We start from the raw sequence: 6,000 nt of genomic DNA, 5'->3' as shown, positions 1-6,000 counted from the left end.
AAAATATATAAAAGAGCCTTCTTCTACCCTATTGACAAGAACCCTACAAAAACTATGCTAAAATCTACAAAGAAACAAGGCTATTGAGCTGATGTCCAGGATCAAGAGATAGAATTTAGTATTAGAGTCTTGGCAAGTTAACTGTCTGATAAAGCAAAATTTAACACACTTAAGAAGAACATAACCTAATACAGAATCCTTGAAAATATGTTATCCACATTGTCTAGAACATAATAAAAATTACTAGGCATACAAAGAAATATGCAAATAAGATCTATACTTAAGGAGGTAGTAGAAGCAGTGAGCAGAAGTTAACTCTGTGTCTACGTGGGTATTGAAATTATGAGAAAAGACTTAATACAGCTATTAGAGAGGAATGCAAGTACTTAAAGAAAATACAGCCCCAGTAACCAATGAGTGAGGAATCTTAACTGAAAGTTACAACTATAAAAAGAAACAAATAAAAACTTTGTTCAAGGGGGAGTTCACTAACAAGGATTGTAGATGGTCTAAAGAATTTTGGAAATGGTAGGAAAAAAGTAAACCTGAGGACTAATAAAATTTATTCATACTGAAGAACAGAGGAACAAAATGGAGGAAAATGAATATAACCTTTGTACATGAAAGGCAATAAGGATATTAGTGCAATTAGAATTTCATAGAACAGAGTGAGAATAGGTAAGGAAAAAACTGAAGAAATAATGGCTACATCTTTCCAAAGGAAGTAAAAAGCCTACATTTATAAATCCAAGAAGCTCAGCAGGATAAATGTAAACAGTGACACACACACGTCTTAGTCAAGCAGATAAATTGCAAAGATAGAAAAATCTTAAATAAGCAAGAGAAAAATAATACATTACCTACAGGGAAACAGTAATGGAAATTTGATACACTTCTCCAAAACAATGGAGGCCGGAAAACAACAGAACATACATATTCTGGAAAATAATCTCCTTGGTTAAATGTTTTAAATACATTGCTCCCAATGAAAGTTATAATATTGTGTTCCTCTTCTTTTTATCATATTGAATATTGAATACTGATGTAGTTTACTTTATCATTTCTTTTGCAGATTCTACTTTTGATGCCATATTTAGAAAGTACTTCCCTAATCTAAATTATCCAAAGTCCAAGTACCATGAGTAGAACTTCCATAAACACTTCTGTGGTAAACTCTTACTTGTGCAATATATTTCCTGATCCTATCCTGACCAACACAGGAAATGATAAACTATCTTGCTATGAAATTTAATCAAAATCACTAGTTATTTGAACATTTCAGTTTCTCAAATATTAGCCAAAGAGATTAATATTTAGTGCCTTAACTATCCATCTCACTATTTCTGTCATCAGTAGCTACAGAATTTCTGAGACATAGAAATCTAGTGGGAGAGACTAGGCATTTTTCCTTTAACTTCAGTTTACATAAGCAAGTATATTTTAATCTTAGATTTTATGTGTTTGGGATAGTCACATCTAGAATGTTGATGAACATCAATCTACCTGTGGTAGTCTAAACTAGTGTGTAATTTACTTGATTAAAAATTTTCCTTACTATTTCAAGTTTTAAAACTCACTTGTCACTGAAATTATCAAACAGATTCAGAAAATCCTGAATATTGGGGAGGGGCTTTTTTCATGTTTTTTTTTGTTTTTGTTTTTTTTTTTTTTTTTTTTTTTAGCTGATAATGTAACACTTCTTTCAAGGATTTTCCAGTTATAATTGGTGCTAAAATCAGTTTGACCTGATTTCTAATTTTTTTCTTACAGACTTATTAAAATCCTCTTCATTGAATTCCCTTGATGGCCGCAAGAGTAGAAAATTTATAAAAATGATTATTAAACATTTAGAAAAACCACGGCACAATTCATTTTTATCTGTTGTTTGGTTTTTGCTTTTGTTTTTCTAATGCTGGGCAGAAGAATGAGATCATCCTATCAACTTATGTCTCATGGCCTCTCAAAAGTAAAGAGATTCTATCCTTGGCAGTTCAGTTAACAAGAGGGGATAAAAACTTGCGTATCGATTCAGGTCTCAAGCTTGTCCTGTAAGAAGAGAAATGGGGGAAAGCCCTCTTACTTTAAGTCTTAAAATAACGCTGTATTATTTGCTGAAGTGCAGCCAGAGAAAATTAGCGGACTACTTCTCAACAAGGTTTCATTTGAACGGATCTTAAAATCGGTGCACTCACCCACTTCACATAGGTTAACTTGAGTTCTCCCATAAGTTCTAAGTGTGGGAGGGAAATGCACTCGGTAGAGAGAAATAAGGCAGCCCTGGTAGGTTCTTCCATGAGGTAAAATCATCCTGATCGTAAAGGAAAAATAATGATAAGTAAACTGTGAAATACGCACGAGATGGCCATATAAAGTTCGTAGGTTACAAAGGTATAGATGAATATGCCATTTTGTGTGGGTTATGTGAGTGTGTATGTGTAAATTCATGGAGTGTTTTTCCTTTAAATGTTAGGACATGAAGAAATGGCAACAAATGTCACAAAATGCCAACATCATTAATTCATGTGTTAATTTCGGTCCTCCAAGAAATAGGCTCTGAGATATGATTAATTGTGTGAAAGATTACTGGAGAAATGCCTGCTAAGGGAAAGAGAAAAGGCATTAGAAAAGGTAAGGAGCATCTTCAGGCAGATTCACATTGGACACTCAAAGGAGAAGGGGAGGAAAGAGGGCCAGGAGAAAAGTGTTGCACCATTGCACACCTGAGTTTTAGCAGATTCAAGACAATGGTCCAGTAAGGAAATCCAGGTCTTGCAGTAACAGGTCTCCATCAGAATCTCTGCAGTGCTTAGCCACGGTCAGGAGCAGCCTAAAGAAAGTGGGTGTGAGCATAATGGGTCCAGAAAGGAAAGACTTAAGGCTGGAACTGTGCTTCCATAACCATTATCTCCCTCTGTGTTCTTCTCTGCATTTCATTGGATGGAAGATTCTACCGTCAGGATTCAGGGATTCAAGGAAAGGGGTTCCTGTGACACTCCGGGGAGTGGAGAAGGAGCAGAAGCCATTGCTCACCCTGTGACCATGTGAAGTCACTGCAGATGTGAGGTTCTGCTGGGGGCTTTGTGTGTCCTGCATGTCACGGGTGCTTTGGGATACAGATGCATCAGCATGATTTTGGACAGTTCTGTGCCTCCTAATTTTCTGAAAGCAAGTACAGTAGCAGCTTTCCTTCATGTGCTTTCAGTCTTCCCCAATAATTTTCAAGCCTCTAATTCTTGTATTAATCAACTTCATGTTTGAAAATAACTATAGCAACTTCTGATCAAAATGACTGATAAAAACATGAACAAACATATTTCAAAAGAGTAAGTGCAAATAAATGTGAAATGTGTGGAAACACACTGATAATTTAAAAACACAAGGTTTTATGATTAAAGCTTTCATTTTGTATGGTTGCACTCTAAAAACACAAAGTTTTAAGTGAGGTATGTTTTTACTTATCAAATTGGCTAAGATTTATGTCATTTATATATAATTACATATGTGCCTTTTTTATTATAAATGCCCAAGGTTGAGAAGAGACAAAAACAAAATTCTCCCATATACTACTATTGGGAGTTTACATTTTATAGTCACATTTATAAAAGCTGTATAGAAGGCAATATGTATTATAACCTTTTAGGTGCTCATAATCTTTAATCTGCTAGCTACAGTTATGGAAATTAATCTTAAAGATTATAGGCGGGTTTGGTGGTACACACCTGTAATCCCAGCGCTTGAGAGGCTGAGGCAGGAGGATCGTTGCAAGTTTGAGACCGGCCTGGGCTACAAAGTGAGCTCAAAGCTAGCCTGAACTGCATAGTGAGACCCTGTCTCAAAAAGACAAAAACAAAAACAAGAAAGATTATAGTATAATATTACATATCAGAGTATTTATCTCAGTACGTTATAAAGTTATAGATCAGAAATTTTTCCATAAAACTAAATATCTAAATACTTAAATTTATCATACTGTCTTAGTTCATTCAGGCTACTGTCACAAAATGTCTTAGACTGAATAATTTGCAAACAACAGAAATTTATTGCTTATGGTTCTGGAATCTGGGAAGTCCAAGATGAAAGTACTAACAGGTGAAGGCCTGTTCCTCTATAGATGACACTTCTTATATTTCCTCACATGGTAGAAAGTTGAGGTCTGCCTCATACTTATTTTATGAGGACAGCAGTCCTCTTCATTAGGCCAGAAGACTCATAACCTAACCACCCCGAAAGATTCCAAGTCTTCATACCATTGTTTTGGAGATTAATCTTTAATACTGGAGGGGCCGGGGATTTAGGTCAGTGGCACAGTGCCTGCCTGGCAAGCACATGGTCGTGAGTTCGGTTCCCGGTACTGGGAAAAAAAAAAAAGCTTTAATACTGGAATTTAGGGGAGGGGAACAGAAACATTCAGAACACAACATGTGCCCAGAACTCAAGGGCTGTGCAGCTGTCATAAGTTACACTTTAGTACACATCTAATGATATGAGGATGATATTCCTATAATGCATGGATGAAATGATGCAACTTGCAAAATTTGGATTACATTATTTTCTCGGAGAGACAAGAATGTGGGAAATAATACCAAAGGCAGAGTTATTATCTCATCAAATCCTCCCTCAGCAGTGTCCTGCACTGTACAGTTGACTCAGTTTGGTAAAGGATTAGATCACAAAGCTTGTTTGGAGAACTGTGATTTGATGTTGCATCAATATCTTCCTGGCAGTGTTTTCCATTTTCCTCCCATTTTACCTTTTTAAGCCTTAAGAGAATTAGTTGAAAAGTCAGTTTTTCGGTGAATGCTAACATTAAGTCTTTATTCCCTCACTTGGAATCATAAATCCCAGAAAACAGCTCCTAATTCCATTGTCTATTGTTTTCTAAGGGAATGATTGACAGATTCTTTAACCTCAAAATCTCTCACACCTGCTGACTTTCTCACCAGTCACTCAGAGTCCTGCCAATTCAAGTCATCGAGTGTGTGCTGATTGCCCCCTTCATCTCCAAAAGACTAGTGCTTCCTGTGTCTCTGAATACACACACACACACACACACACACACACGTACACACACACACACACAACCACTATGATGGTTCACCTTCCTTCATCTGAATGCTGCTTATCCTGCAAATTTTAAGTCAAACAATATCACCCATGAGGCTTCCCAGAACCGCCCTTGAAGACACCTCAGCTTCCATTGCACCTGAAATTTACAGAGTAGCCCCTGAGATCAAAGCAAGAGGGGTCTTTCCTTGGGTTTCAGTCTTTACAGAGTTCAACTCTGATTCTTGTTGGCCAGGGCCTTCCCCTGGGTCCATGAGACTACAGTGATCTGCCTGTTGGCAGCCTGTACCCTCTCCCTCCTATGCCATTCTTTAGGTCCCAGAATCCCCTACCCCAAATGACCACACTGTAACTTTTATGGACTTCAGTCCTTTTATCTGGGCTCACCCTCTCTGGCTCACAGACAGTATCACAAGAGTGTGCACCCTAAGGTCCAAAGCCAACAGCTTCTCTGTGGATGTATGGGCTGAGTGTTCACACACACGTTCACACGGCCCCTCAAGGTGTGTATTGGTCAGCTTTTCTTTGCTGGGACTCAAGACCCACCACAGCCTAAGGAAAGAGAGGTTTATTTTGCCTCACGGTTCCAGAGATTTCAGCCCATGGCCAGCTAATTCCAAGGCAGTAACATCATGATGCAAGGGCATGGTAGAGCAAATCTGAGCACGTCATGGCAGCCAGGAAGCAGGAGAGGGAAAGAGCCAGAGAGGAAAGGGCCAGGGACCAGGTACAGTGCCCAAGGTCATGCTTCTGTAACCCATGAGACATACCTGTAAGTGTGCATTACTTATCCCCCAGCTGTCTCCCAAGCCAATCAGGATGACAGTGAAGATCGAGGATCACAATGTGGGACAAGCGGAGAATGGGAATATTGAATCCCATTGGGAACATTGAATCATTTGATGATTGGGCCCAAATGTAATGTTCAGGTCACTT

This window comes from Chinchilla lanigera, unplaced genomic scaffold (genome assembly GCF_000276665.1).
Source record: "Chinchilla lanigera isolate Chin_1 unplaced genomic scaffold, ChiLan1.0 scaffold00002, whole genome shotgun sequence".
Taxonomy (NCBI): domain Eukaryota; kingdom Metazoa; phylum Chordata; class Mammalia; order Rodentia; family Chinchillidae; genus Chinchilla; species Chinchilla lanigera.
Note: the sequence above shows the minus strand (reverse complement) of the source record.